Here is a 16,966-nt window from a genome sequence, read left to right on the forward strand (position 1 = left end):
AGTGTTTATAGTATAAAAGTCGGATTAGAATAACCACGTGACCCTGTGGCCTAATGGATAAGGCGTCAGCCTCCGGAGCTGAAGATTGTGGGTTCGAGTCCCATCAGGGTCGAAAGCTTTTTTTTTTTTTTGTCCACTTGAATTAATAGCTTATTTGCAAACAAACTAATTTGCATCGAAATACTTCCTCTTCTTCAAACACGCATTTAATTTTTCTTGAAAGATAAGAAGGTAGACTCTCGGGGTATAGACCCTATAGAAATCTGAAAAGATCATTCATGCAGTCTGAGACTATTATTATAAGCCTATAAAATTAATAAACATGGCTAAAGGTTCCAAGTCAGCAAAAAAGCTTCAGCAGCCGGCAGGGAAAATATTAGGCTACATTAGGCTGTATTCCAAAATTCTTTGAAATGTTTCTCTGATTTTATAAGCTATAAAATAAATAATTCATGGAATTAACTTAGTCTTATGTGAAGGGGTATGAACGTTTGGACAGTATTTATTGTGGGACATTAGAGCACATCAGACATATCGAATTGCATTCTGAATACGAAGAATGGCCTTCTGATATCAAATAATTTTGATTTTTGAAATTCGCAATGTAATACATATGGTATGGCAAATCATTAAAATTTGATATTTTTGATATTTAACAGTACCGTACTCGTTAAAAATTAGGTCTTTTGGGAAAAAAATCCATATCTTCAATATGAAAGGTCAAAATTTTCGATTGATCGTCGGCTTTTCCTCCCAGCTACATACACTTTAAGACTATATCATTAAATTTGTAAAATTTAATTCGAGGACTGTTATATCTCCAAAATGTGAAAAATATCAAATTTTAATAATTTGTCATAACATTTGTATTACCGGTATATCGTGAATTTCATAAAATGAAAATTATTTGATTTCAGAAAGACATTCTTCGTATTCAGAATGCAATTCGATAGGTCTGATGTGCTCTCATGTTCTACAAAAAATGCTATCGAAACGCTCAAAATGCTCATTCCTGTTCCCTTAAGTATTTGAGGCATTCCAGGAAAATACAGCACACATTTTTTTGGAATTAAAAAAAATATTATCGTGTTTTGGCAAATGAAGCATACCTAAAATCCTAACCCGTTAGTTGTAGGCCTAACTGGCAATAAAAGTCAATTTCAAATATTTATACAATATGAGTCAAAATTGGCCAAAACATGCAGTTTTGCAATATTGTAGTCACAATATTCTTAGCAAAAAATGGCTAGAAAAAGATATCTACTCTTCATCAATACCAATATCAGCGTAGATACATATTTCATCAATATCAATATCAGCGTAGATAGATACTTCATCAATACCAATATCAGCAGTATAGATAGCTATTTCATCAATACCAATATCAGCAGTAGATTATCTACTTCATCAATACCAATATCAGAAGTAGATATCTACTTCATCAATAATAATATTAGCATTAGATATAGCTACTTCATCAATACCAATATCAGCAGTAGCTAGCTACTTCGTCAATACCAATATCAGAAGTAGATAGCTACTTCATACCAATATCAAAAGTAGATAGCTGTACTTCATCAATACCAATATCAGCAGTAGATATCTACTTCATCAATACCAATATCAGAAGTAGATAGCTAATTTATCAATACCAATATCAGAAGTAGATCTACTTAATCAATAACAATATCAGCGTAGATATCTACTTCATCAATACCAATATCAGAAGTAGATAGCTACTTTATCAATACCAATATCAGAAGTAGAGCTACTTCATAAATAACAATATCAGCGTAGATAGCTACTTCATCAATACCCATATCAGCAGTAGATAGCTACTTCATCAATACCAATATCAGCGTAGATATATATTTCATCAATATCAATATCAGCGTAGATAGATACTTCATCAATATCAATATCAGCCGTATATAGCTACTTCATCAATACCAATATCAGCAGTAGATAGCTACTTCATCAATACTAATATCAGCAGTAGATAGCTACTTCATCAATACCAATATCAGCAGTATAGATAGCTATTTCATCAATACCAATATCAGCAGTAGATTATCTACTTCATCAATACCAATATCAGAAGTAGATATCTACTTAATCATCAATAATAATATTAGCATTAGATATAGCTACTTCATCAATACCAATATCAGCAGTAGCTAGCTACTTCATCAAAACCAATATCAGAAATAGATAGCTACTTCATACCAATATCAAAAGTAGATAGCTATACTTCATCAATACCAATATCAGCAGTAGATATATACTTCATCAATACCAATATCAGAAGTAGATAGCTACTTTATCAATACCAATATCAGAAGTAGAGCTACTTAATCAATAACAATATCAGCGTAGATATCTACTTCATCAATACCAATATCAGAAGTAGATAGCTACTTTATCAATACCAATATCAGAAGTAGAGCTACTTCATAAATAACAATATCAGCGTAGATAGCTACTTCATCAATACCCATATCAGCAGTAGATAGCTACTTCATCAATACCAATATCAGAAGTAGATAGCTAATTTATCAATACCAATATCAGAAGTAGATCTACTTAATCAATAACAATATCAGCGTAGATATCTACTTCATCAATACCAATATCAGAAGTAGATAGCTACTTTATCAATACCAATATCAGAAGTAGAGCTACTTCATCAATACCCATATCAGCAGTAGATAGCTACTTCATCAATACCAATATCAGAAGTAGATAGCTAATTTATCAATACCAATATCAGAAGTAGATCTACTTAATCAATAACAATATCAGCAGTAGATAGCTACTTTATCAATACCAATATCAGCAGTAGATAGCTACTTCATCAATACCAATATCAGCAGTAGATAGCTACTTCATCAATAGCAATATCACCAGTAGATACCTATTTCATCAATACCAATTCATTCATTAAAACTCATGTTTTGATCGTATACGGCATTTTATCTAAAATATATTTTGAGTAAACAGGGTCACTTTACACACCTATTTGTGTGCGATATGTTTATAGGTTATTATTCCTCCATTTAAGCCAAATTGCCACGGTCTACCATTTATGTAAAATAAATATATACACCAAACGCATATCAATTGAAGCCGCACAACTTATCGCGAATTTAAGACCATAAAATTTAGACAATTATTTTGTCTAGATTAGCACAAACCCTCTCATCTCAAGGTTTCATGTCAGACACTAACATAACTCGACAAACCGAAAACAGAAATTCTCTTCGTTCAACTTTTTAGTGAGCAACAAAAGACTAGAATAAAAGGATTTTTCACACGTACCATGCTAACACTTCAAAATAACAATGAGATCTGAAACCGAAAACTGAAACAAGAACCGAAACCAAAAAGATAAAAAAGACCCATAATATAGAGAGTAGAAATGTTATCCATATACCAGACTTTTTCAGAAAAACCGCTTCTGATCAAGTAAAATTCCATTAGCTAGCTATAGGTCCAATATAGCAATTTAAATTAAATTACAACTATAGGCAAGAATGAGAGTGAAATCACTTTATCAATATAACTTGATATGCAATCATTTACTGAGAACAATACCGCTCTTTTCAAAAGATAATAATCATTCTATATAGAATTAAGATCCAGATCTTTACCCTGGCCCTGTTTTATGACATCTGTGGGTCAATGCATAGCCGCTTGAACGTTGTAGCGCAGGGCGATATATAATTGTATTCATCTATATATTTCTATGGTAGTTAATCCAATTATTACATCACTTTAGCTGCATTCTGAAATGTATTTTTACTGCTGCAAGCAAATTTCGATTACCGGTAATTACATGCTTAACTTACCAATAAAGCTAACATGATGAAAAATGAGAAAATGGACACTATAATATGTATTGATCTCCGCCCAAATAGCTGATCACGCAAGGCCAATAATGTAATTTTTTTTACAGAAAAGACATTGTGGCTCCAAATGTTTCATATTTATTATTGATTTTACAGAATTGCACGAAATTAGATTGAGGACTGAGAGTAGGATCTGCAATAACTTACTAAGTACCAATTAGTTTTGTTTCATGTACTGTTTTCATTACAAAACCACACAATATTTAATTGGACAAGTTTTAACAGACTTGTTAGCACGAAAACATGAAAATTAAATGCATCAATTTAATAGAGTTCTTCATGCATGAAGTCTCCTTCCTGAAGCTTCCGAAATAGAGAGTGCTTGTGTTTTGGATAATAAGTAGCCATATTGAAGGGAATCAGTCACGTGGCCAAGATCTTTTCAGAGGAAGACCAAGGCAACTTTCAATGGGGCGAATTTTGATGAAAATGGTCTAAATGAACTAAAATGCATAGAAAAGGTCTAACCATTTCTCACATGGGACAGCTGAGGTATAGTTGTTAACTGCCCAGAGTAGAAGGTGTAGATCTTTGACAAACCCCTTTTCCGGGATTCCAAAATGATTGCATCGAGATGAGATTTGTTTCCTTCCTTACCGCAATACATCATAACACACTGTTTATATCTAGAAATACAATACATTTCTTTAATTGAAACTGAAATAAATTGATGGTGGCATTAACATTACAAATCTACATTTCATTACCTTGTTACTACTTAAAGGAGGATTTCGCGATCCTAGAATCCTCTTTTTATGACATTTTACAGTAGATATCTACGAACAAAATTCAGTTGATTCCGATTTTGCGTTTGCGAGTTATGCATTGTTGTACAACAAAATTCAAATTTGACGATATTTTTGCTGAACGAATTAATCTGCAAGACATTTTTGGTACATAAACATTATGTAGCCAGAGGTTTCCAGTGGTATAAAAATCTAAACTTTTTTTGAGAAAAGTGGGGGATGAGGCTGTGGATCACGAAATGCCCTTTTAATTACCTACAAACAATTTGTTTCAATATTGTACAACTCCACAATATACGCGCCAACCAACTTTACTTCAGGGCTCGTTGTAATTACCATGTCAATCAAAATATATTATTTTGTGGAATACGTTCTAATTCTAGTTCTAATTCTATCATCTAGGCCTAATACAGTTACTGGCCACTTTACTGCTACCACAAGTTTCTAATATTGTGACATCATAAACTTTTAATTACAATGATTCAAAATCAATCAAACATAGGCCTACAACCTATTTTCTGCATTTACCTAATGCCAAATATATTTGTTTTCATTTTGAAAACATCCTTCGACTTTTATATTAGTCATTCACAAATTTGTTAATGCACAATAAATCTTAAGAAGTATTCTTCTTATCTTTCGGATGAGAATTACAAATCACATGGTAATGATGATATTATGCCTAATTTCACATTCGTCAAGACTTTTTTCATACAGCCATACAGCCTTTTGATCGAGATACTTATATAACTGATCTAACATTGAGCGTGTTTATAGCCGGGGTTTATAGTGGGAGCAGATGTGCGGTACATTGCGGTATAATTTCTATCCAGTTAGAACTTATTCGGATACTTGCCCACTATAAACACTGACAGTATATCTATGTACGGTACATCGATATCCTTCTCAACCGAAGGATATTCTCGCGAGATATTTGCACTATAAACACACCAGTATGATTGTGTGCGGTATTACCGGAAGTAGGAGCTTCTTCATGATGTGTAAAAGTGCGCGCAGGACATTCGGAACAATATTTACACATTCCCCGTGTGACCTCGGGGTCATTGCAAATGTACGATAATGTTAGTTGGTATATAATGTGTGCGGTAACTGTGTCTGACTATAAACAGCAAGAGTATCGGTACATACACAGTCCTGTATTCACTATTTATAAATAGCTATTTATATATCACCATGGGGTACATGGGCGCAGCCATTACACAACATTGTATCACCAAAGAGTATCTAGATAAGCATTCACTCCATACAAATGAATAGGAAAATAAGATGTCGGTATTCATGAATGTTCACAAAAATGATATGTGCCAAAAATCTGAAGATTGGGGGATCATGTTCACCGCCATGATCATATTGTTGAATGGGTTGTTTATAGCTCGCGCCACAATATTTACACATTCCCCGTGTGACCTTGGGGTCATTGCAAATGTACGATAATGTTAGTTGGTATATAATTTGTGCGGTAACTGTGTCTCACTATAAACAGCAAGAGTATCAGCACATATGCAAGGATTATCGTATACGGTATACTCAAAATGCGGTATATTCACTATAAACACGCTCAGTGATACTGCTTCCATAGTTTGGCCTTTACAGTTTACCAGTTATTTTGACAGGATTAGTCTTCAGAGACTCAACAGCAGCTGCATTCAAGTTTGTCTCTGACTCCCAAGTGTTTCTTGATTTTTGAAAATCCCGCCAGTTTATGAGATATTCGAGACGCACATTTCTATAGCGTCCTCTGTTAATACGCCCAATTACGTATTCTGAAGTTTTATCCTGAACTGGTGACAGACCTGGGATGATTGTAACTTTTGAATTTTTGTTTTCTCATTCCTGTGTGGCCAAAAGAGGAGCAAAACAGTCCTCAGGACAATCGTCCTGAAAGGGATCTTGGAAAGGGGTCTCTTTGTTCTAAATCTGTTGGTTCATTTTGTATGATTGCTTGGTCGGACATACCTATCACAATACAAATTTCATACGATTGACGTGAATTAGCGTAGTGATCAATTTGTTGTTTCCTAGCTTACGTACATAGAAATTGACTGGACCTGTTTGCTCAACAAGTAAGTAAGGACACGACCAGAATGTTTGAAATTTGTGTGAAAGTCCTTGCTGGAATATATAAACAAACTGAGTCTCCTACTTGATCCGTTGCACGCTCATCGAAATGTTCTTTCAACTTTTGCTTGAGTGTTTCAAAAGCAATTTTGCACTTTTCATCCCAAGCGAAGTGCAGTTCTTTTCTTGTGGTTCTGCAATCTTACAAAAAATCTTTGATGCATTTTCAGTAGTAACCTACAAAACCCCAAAATCACTTAACCCCAGAGACCTTGGTAGGTGGGGGATACTCCTTCACTATTTTGACTCAGGACATAGTGCAGTTATACTTCACAGCAAACATGATTCGACCTTTGCAGTACTTAAACCTGGTTAACAGGAAACTATTCCAGCAAAATCAATCGATAAAGTATAGTCTATCATCCACATTGAATGGTGGACTGCACTTATGCCCACATATGGCACTTACCAATCACTAATCACCCACTTGAAATTCCCTGACTCGCTGCACTGACCAAAGTTATGGACAGATATAGGAGCTGTTTTTGCTGTTATCTGTCAATTTACATATCAGGGAGGTACGAACATTTGCAGATGCCCCACATACTCAGTTTTTAGCCTACATGTAATGTCTACATTATTCTTGATTGACAGCAAGTACAAGTGAGCATGTGGTGAGTGAGGCACTAAAAGTTGCATTCGATTTACATAGGGAATTTTGCAGGCCATGCCGTGCCCTACTTACTAAAACACCAAAGTGCGAATATTTCCAAATATCTAAATTAGCTAAAAATTTAGGACATGTTACAAAACTATATTTCCTAGAATTTCAGAGAGTTATTTTTCACAGTGACGTTACATACACTGTTTATAAAGGTTAAAGCCATATTATAACATTTGCTGAAGAAGACGCCCTCACTGAAATTTTAAAATTCCTTTTTTTACACGATTAAATTGTACTTTATTAAACCAATATACCCTGCAAAAATCAAGACTCTAGGTGCTGTAGTTTTGTCAAAATACGAGATTTTGAATAAAACGCCGGAATCCGCGCTTTATTATTACGATGGAATTATTTGTCCATAACACACAGTACGTACGGTGTGCGGGACGGTGATATACACAACAAAGGGTCGTACCACAACATGACCGAAGGAGTGGTACGTATTGGCGACATGTGCGCTGGTAGTAAATTCCAATTTTCTTTGCTTTGCCGTAGTTGTTCGGCTCCAAATTAAAAGGGATATATCTGACAGTAAAAGCTAACATTTTATGGCAAAGAAATGCTGATCTATTTTGTTTGAAAATGTTATAATATGGCTTTAATGGTGACTGCATTGTGTAATGTGTACAGGAAAATGAACAGTAACTGCAGTATGATCTGTCGCAACTCCATTTTCACTCACTATATGAATATGACCCAAGTATTTCACGCCGTCATTAAAAACATTTTTGATAACATTTAAGTGTTGACAAAATATTTGGACAAAATGCATGTTTGCAAAAATATTTTACAATACATTTTGAAAACATTTTAAAAACATTGCTATAGTTTTAAAACGTTTTCACGACCTTTATATAACCCGACATTTAATGTTATTAAAACGTTTTTATCTAAAGCAAAACCCAAAATATAACCTGTTTAAAACGTTTTTGCGTTTGCTGGGTATATTCGATAAAGAAGTGTATATATTAGATAAAGGGTTAGGGGCTGTGCAATAATTATGAGCCCTGGGGGGAGGGTAAAATTAAAATTGGGGGGGGAAGCAATTTTTGGCAAGCCGAGAGGGGGGGCAAGCAATTTTTGGCACACATTCATGGGGCGCCTTTTTAATAAAACGCTCTAAAAAGGCTTACGAAAACAGTACGGAAACGCTTAAATATGCAAATTTTCCTGCTCGCTGCGCTCGCAACATACATCTAGACCATTTAAGGTTTGCAAATTGGGATCCCCACAATTTGGCATGTTCAAGGGGGGGGCAAAGAATTTTGGCGGGCCAAGAGGGGGGCAAGCAATTTTGGCGGGCCGAGAGGGGGGGCAAGCGATTTTTGGCGAGCCGTTCGGAAATAATTATTGCACAGCCCCTTAGACCTTCAGGTAGAATTTCTCGGCAATATAGGGTATTTAAGGTTGAGACTCCGCTCGGTAGGCTATAGCTGCTTCAAATACACCTCACGAGTAAACCTCATCATCATGATCATGCTCATGGTTTAAAAGACGAATCACCGGTAAACTGTGTGGAAACACTTGCGATATTGACAGATTCATGGTGCTTCCTGCTGCTCCAATACCGTTGCTTCCATTTAAACCATCTCGCATCAACAATCCTAGTTACACCACTATAAACAAAGGGATTAATGGCCGAATTAATCGGTAAAATAAAGGCAACTGTCCACGCATACATGACCGGCGAGATGACAATCAGACCACATTGAACGAGAATACAGGTTATGATAATTGGAACCCAGCACAAGAAATCCGTAAGAACCACCGCAGATACGTTAATAGCGATACGTATATCTTTCGTCATTTGCCGTGAACTACCAGTTTTCCTACCAGACTTCTTAACAGCACAAATCAAACCCATGTAGCTAAATGCAACAATGATGAAGCAAATAAAATTCAGGCAAATGAAAATGGCAATGGAATAATACATTCCAGGTTTGCTACCAACGACATCAGGTACTTCGAAATTCACAATATCACTCGCTTGATCACGGTGAGAAAGACGGGTTTGATGAGTCTGCGACGACAAAATTAATTTCCTACTCATAGGAAGGCCAATACAAACTTCCGAAACATCATAAACATCAGAACTAATAGGTATACACGTTGGTACAGCAGCAATCAGGAACGCAGAGCACCAAATAAGACAGATTACCAACTTCAATGTTTTTCCAACAAGAAATTGTTTAAACGGATACTTGATGTTCATAAACCTGTCACAGCTGATGAGGGTTATAAAGAAAACAGACGCTTGACTTGAAAACACCGACAAAACACCCGCAATTTTACAGAGAAAACTTTGTCGCCAAGATTCAGCAAACGATGGGAAATATTCCGCGTAATATGAATCAACTGATGTAAGGATGAGCAAATATATGCCCATCAGTAGATCTGATAGGGACAGGTTAAGCATCAGCAGAAATTGTTTCTGCTCTACAAAATCCCCTCGCCAGCGCGAAACCCAGTGGATGATAATAAAAACATTGCCAAAAAGAGCGCCAAAGCCTAACAGCCACATGGTCACGCTCAAAAAGCTATTAGAAAGCAACCGCTTACATGTGAGATAAGGTGGTCTCGGATTACTAGGAATACATTGGGCGGAATTGACACAACAACAGGACCCAGGTTCGTCAACAAACACTTCTGTGCTATTAGGTAAACTTTTAAAAGCAGTGCTTTTTATCCATTTCAGGTTATTGCCCCTTAAATCTATGCTTTCTAGTGCTACAGATTTATAAAATAGATCAGACTCTAAGAAAGACAAACTGTTATTGGCTAAGTTCAAAATCTGGAGACTTGTTAATCCGCGAAACATATCGCGAGGTATCTTCTGCAAGCGATTCATCTGTAATGCTAAGTAGTAAACATTCACTAGATCCGCAAATGTACTTGTTGCAAGTTCAACAAAATGATTATTGTTAAGGTATAGAACCTTCAGATGACTTAGTCCGTGAAAAACGTCTGAATGCAAATGGCTGAGTCGATTGACGTGAAGGTAGAGTCGCTTAAGAAGTGTCAAGTCATTCAACACATTACCTGGCTTTACTTCTTTGAGAACGCCATTCGAAATATAGAGTGCTGTTAATTTCCGAAGGGAGTTAAACAATCCAGGAAATATGTGGGTAATACTATTACTATGCAACCACAAAGATTTTAGATTGATGAAATCATCAAACGTGCCCTTCTCAACAGTGGACAGTTCTCTTTCGCCATAATACAAGGAAACAATTTCATTCACGTTAGGATAAAGGAGTAAAATCTTAATAAATGTTCCGTTTGTGTACGATTCTGTTAGTTCATGATGACCTAACGAACAAGAAGAGTTAATAGGGCACTTAAAATTACACGATGTAATGTTTTTCAGCGGACGATTATATTCTTGGAAATCTTCTATGATCTCACATCTAATGACATCGTGGTACTTGTTCAATTGCATGCATCCCTGTTCATTTTGTTCTGGTGACAATTGGTGAACCAAATCGGTACAATTAGTCCGATTACTTCTCTGATCAGGTAAAGCTTCGATGGTCAGCTGTACAGCACCTTTCAAATAGAATTTTAAATCGGCAATGAAAAAAACTCGGCAAAATCTATTTTCTTCAGAAAAAGCGAAAAAACGGTCATTGCAAACAGCAGTGTTTATTGTCAATATTTCAGCATAAGAATAATGTGAAGTAAAATCCAATTTGGATTCTGAGTGGATTTTTAGGATCTTACTTGAATATCCATACCTTATAAGCACACTACATTCTTTAGCTTTGCTGTCTTCAGCAAAAACTGTCACTGTAACATTTGATACTAAACTTACTTCTGTTGTGTTACATGCATTGATCGTATGTGGCGGATATGAGTCTGTTGCAAACGGAGTTACTAACTGAGCTTCGCAGACAGGACATCCAATACTGATAAACAAACATAGATATGCTAAGGATGAGAAAATAGCGCTGAAAAGTGCAGTTGTGTATGCCATTTCAATATATAAAAGTGCACTACAACAATAACATAATGTGATATGGATCAATTCGCGATCACAGTTAGAATCCTAGATACTGTTAGACAGTAATGGAGTTCAGCGTAATCACAGCAACGAATCTTCTTTGATAAAGCCAAAAATCCTTTTTTTACTTGGCGATAAATGTAATTAGATGAATCTATATCCAACATATACGACAATCACTGATTGCAGACGTTATTACGTTCTTAGTCTGTAGTCGTTCTATATCATGGCAGCATTCTTAATATAAAATAAATATAAAAATATTATATAAAACGTCCCCTTTATGTTATGTTATGAGCGACAGTAGATAATATGAATAAATGCGTGCATGTAGATGTTATTCAATAAACCTTTACCACACCCCTGGATGACAGCTATTGGTTTCTTTGATGACACGTCATGGCTACGCCCTTTTCTGCTTTAAATATTCAACATGCATTTTCAATACCAGCAAGCGAGATCATCAAAGAACAGTAATATTCATCAACTCTTTGCGTCCGTGTCAGCAATTATGATTTCCCACTTTATACTATAACGTATTCGACACTTAATCTGCTTAGAGAGCATTTCGATATAGCTAAGTCGTCATTATGCCGATCTTAGCGCACTTGCTGATTAAACAAACGTGTATTTCAAAATGCGTTTATGCGAGTTGTTACGGGTAGCAAATACTCATTACCAAAATCACCTCTTCTTAGTTCAGCCAAATAGTTATATACACAACAACACACTTATATATAATTCACAACAAATGAATTACATTATAATGCTTAACATGCAAAACATTGGATAGCAATCATTGCTTTGGGAACTTACTTATTACATGTACAACAAGGTTAAGGTATGCCAATCTTATTATATTCATTTTACTTTTATGCAAAGTTCAAGGCACAAACCTTTCATGCGTCAAGACATTTTATGCTTAAAATGCATCAATACTGATCGCTTGATGTAATTGTTTGTACAATATCATGCACTTTGTTAGTACCAGTACAGTATGACAGATGAATCGTGATCATATCATGGAATAATTTATTGTTGTGATGCATTGAAATTATAACATTTAAATAAACAACAAATAAATAACATGTTAAATAATACGTACATTTTGGTGTACATAGATTTTGATCAAGGTTCTTCATATTTAAGCTTATAATGTTTTGAAATTTTTCTGAAAGTGTTATGGAGAATAGATGAGATCCATGATTATGTTCACTTTCATTCATTTAATCACTCAATTTATACATGTATTGAGCAAAATACTTATAGTAGTCGATTCAATTAGATTTGTACTTTATGGTTACATCGCATTTTTCAAGCACTAACGTATTTTGTCGCAGACCAGACTGTTAAGGTGGCACTACAGCCTCTGATAAATTTTGTGACTAATTTTGTATTTTTCTCAAAAATAACTACACACTGGTAACAAAAGTTATGTATATTATAGGGGCAAGGAATCCAATTACTACATCGGAATTTCAGTGACTCGAGACAAGCGATACTTTATTTATGATAAGAAAAGAGGTACCGCTAGAATATACCTCATTTCTTAACATAATATAATCAGAGAAGATGAGAATTATATTCTCATCTTCTCTGATATAATGAACCATTTGTATTGAATCACTGAAATTTCAGTGAAGTAATTGGATTCATTGCCCCTATAATATACATAACTTTTGTTACCAGTGTGTAGTTGTTTTTTGAGAAAATGCAAAATTAGTGACAACATTTATCAGGGGGTGTAGTACCACCTTAAGCTTGCTGGCATTTGAAAAGCATGTTGAATGTTGAAAGTAGAATAGGACGTAGCAATGACGTTTCGTCAAAGTAAGAAACCAATAGCTGTCGTGCGGAAGTGTGTAAAGGTTTATTGAATAACATCTATACGGCGACAAGCGCGCATATTTATATATTTACTATACTGAGGCTTATAACATAATTATTTCCATGCCTAAATACATTTCAACTTCATGCTTTGACAAGAGGTGACGTTGGCTATAAAATTCTTCCATGATTTAGAATGGAACTATAAACGACTAGAGGCTGAGAACGTAATAACATCTGCAATCAGTGATTGTCTTAGGAGTTAAAAAATATGTTTGATATAGCTCCTATATTATATCTGTATTATATGTCAATAGATTTCAATTTCACTGAGTGAAAAAAGGACTCGACTTTTAGCTTTATTAAAAGAAGATTCATCGCAGTGATTACGCTGATCACCATTACTGTCTAACAGTATCCAGGATTCTAACTGTGATCGCGAATTGATCCATTTCGCATTATATGATATTGAAATGGCATACACAACTGCACTTTTCTGCGCTATTTTCTCATCCTTGGCATTATACATGTATATGTTTGTTTATCAGTATTGGATGTCCTGTCTGCGAAGCTCAGTTAGTAACTCCGTTTGCAACAGACTCATATCCGCCACATACGATCAATGCATGTAACACAACAGAAGTAAGTTTTGCATCAACTGTTACAGTGACAGTTTTTGCTGAAGACATTGAAGCTAGAGAATGTAGTGTGCTTATAAGGTATGGCTATTCAAGTAAGATCATAAAAATCCACTCAGAATCCAAATTGGATTTTACTTCACATTATTCGTATGCTGAAATATTGACAACAAACGCTGATGTTTGCAATGACCGTTTTTTTGCTTTTTCTGAAGAAAAAATATTTTGCCGAGTTTTTTTTATTGAAGATTTTAAAATCTATTTGAAAGGTGCTGTACAGCTGACCATTCAAACTTTACCTGATCAGAGAAGTAATCGGAAAAATTGCACCGATTTGGTTCACCAATTGTCACCAGAACAATATGAACAGGGATGTATTCAATTGAACAAGTACCACGATGTCATTAGATGTGAGATCATAGAAGATTTCCAAGAATATTATCGTCTGCTGACAAATATTACATCGTGTAATTTTAAGTGCCCTATTAACTCTTCTTGTTCGTTAGGTCATCATGAACTAACAGTATCGTACACAAACGGTACATTTATCAAAATATTACTCCTGTATCCAAATGCGAATGAAATTGTTTCCGTGTATTATGCCGAAAGAGGACTGTCTACTGTTGAGAAGGGCGCGTTTGATGACTTCATCAACCTAGAATATCTGTGGTTGCATGGAAACAGTATTACCCACATATTTCCTGGATTGTTTAACTCCCTTCAGAAATTAACAGCACTCTATATATCGCATGGAGTTCTCAAAGAAGTACAATCAGGTAATGTGTTTAATGATTTGACACATCTTAAGCGACTATACCTTCACAACAATAGTCTCAGCCATTTGCATTCGGACGTTTTTCATGGACTAAGTCATCTGGAGGTTATATACCTTAACAATAATCATTTTGTTGAACTTGCAACAAGTACATTTGCGGATATGGTGAATGTTTACTACTTAGCATTACAGATGAATCGCTTGCAGAAGATACCTCGCGATATATTTCGCGGATTAACAAGTCTAGAGATTTTGGATTTAGCCAATAACAATTTGTCTTTCTTAGAGTCTGATCTATTTAAATCTGTAGCACTAAAAAGCATAGATTTAAGGGGCAATAACCTTAATTGGATAAAACAGAATGCTTTCAAAAGTTTACCTAATAGCACAAAAGTGCTAGTTGACGAATATGGTTCCTGTTGTTATATCAATTCCACCCAATGTTTTGCTAGTAATCCAAGACCAGTTTATCTCACATGTAAGCGGTTGCTTTCTAATAATATCTTGAGGGTGGCCATGTGTCTGTTAGGCTTTGGCGCTCTTTTTGGTAATATAATCATTATTCTCCACTGGGTTACGCGCTGGCGAGGGGAATCTGTAGAGCAGAAACAATTTCTGCTGATGCTTAATCTGTCGCTATCAGACCTAATGATGGGCATATATTTGCTCATTCTTACATCAGTTGATTTATATTACGCTGAATATTTCCCATCGTTTGCTGAATCTTGGCGACAAAGTTTTCTCTGTAAAATTGCGGGTGTTTTGTCGGTGTTTTCAAGTCAAGGGTCTATTTTCTTTATAACCCTCATCAGCTGTGACAGGTTTATGAACATCAAGTATCCGTTTAAACAATTTCTTATTGAAAAAACTTCATTGAAGTTGGTAATCTGTCTTATTTGGTGTTCTGCGTTCCTGATTGCTGCTGTACCAACGTGTACACCTATTACTCCAGATGTTTATGATGTTTCGGAAGTTTGTATTGGCCTTCCTATGAGTAGGAAATTAATTTTGTCGTCGCAGACTCAGCAAATCCTTATTTCTCACCATGATACTCATAGGGATAATGTCGAAGTGGCCGATGTCGTTGGTAGCAAACCAGGAATGTACTATTCCATTGCCATTTTCGTTTGCCTGAATTTTATTTGCTTCATCATTGTTGCACTTTGCTACATGGGTGTGATTTGTGCTGTTAATAAATCTGGTAGGGCAAGTGGTCGTTCACGACAAATGGCGGAAGATATACGTATCGCTATTAACGTATCTGCGGTGGTTCTTACGGATTTCTTGTGCTGTGTTCCAATTATCATAACCTGTATTCTCGTTCAATGTGGAGTGGTTGTCGTCTCGCCCGTCATGTATGCGGGGACAGTTGCCTTTATTTTACCGATTAATTCAGCTGCTAATCCCTTTGTTTATAGTGGTGTAACTAGGATTGTTGATGCGAGATGGTTTAAATGGCCCAGGAAGCACAATGAATCTGGTAATATCGCAACTGTCCTCACACAGGTTACCGCTGATTCGTCTTTTAAACCATGAGGTGTATTTTGAAGCAGCTATAGCTTACCTCGCGAAATCTCAACTTCAAACCACCTATGGCTGAGAAATTCTATCTGTAGGCCTAACCCTTTTTCTAATATATACACTTCCTTATCGAATATACAGCTTGTTATATACACCTCTATTCTTTTCATTATTATGTATTCACCGAGCCCAGGCCATACTCGCACTTGACCAAGAAGAAGAAGATGATGAAGAAGAAGAAGAATATAGCTGCCAAATTGGCTTTATCCTACTTTATAGTTAATTTAAGATGGTAATAAGTAATTCCCAACCACAAAACGCCTTGATATTTCTAGCCAGCCACAACGTAAAGGTAACTCGTAGCGCAGCTCTTGATATACCATCTAGTGCCTTTTCTACTTCCTTACTTACAGCTCCCTCAACACGTTGACGTCACTGCCACATCAGGTTGAAAAATGTTATGCCGGGGATCCACATTATTGTTTCTCTATGTGTAAAGTTAAGCAACGGGGGAATAATGTGTTCTTACCGTCTATACCATTTTTCACCTTGATGTGGCAGTGACGTTAGTGCACATTTCATTAGGCGCAGCTTCAACGGTCGCGGGCTGGCGTACGCACGCACGCGCTTAAAGACGCCGCATAGATGAGCTGACGTCACTGCCACATAAGGTTGAAGAATGTTATATCGGGGATCTACATAAAAGGTTTCTGTATGTATAAAGGTGACCAACGGGACAAACAATGTG

The 16,966-nt window shown here is 35.8% G+C and overlaps 1 non-coding gene across 1 annotated transcript; it reads left to right on the top strand.

The window, feature by feature from the left end:
• The first annotated feature begins 39 nt into the window (after positions 1-39).
• Positions 40-112, top strand: Trnar-ccg (transfer RNA arginine (anticodon CCG)). Its single transcript has one exon. It is a non-coding gene; the product is annotated as a tRNA-Arg (tRNA).
• The last annotated feature ends 16,854 nt before the right edge of the window (positions 113-16,966 follow it).

This window comes from Amphiura filiformis, chromosome 20, assembly GCF_039555335.1.
Source record: "Amphiura filiformis chromosome 20, Afil_fr2py, whole genome shotgun sequence".
Classification (NCBI taxonomy): domain Eukaryota; kingdom Metazoa; phylum Echinodermata; class Ophiuroidea; order Amphilepidida; family Amphiuridae; genus Amphiura; species Amphiura filiformis.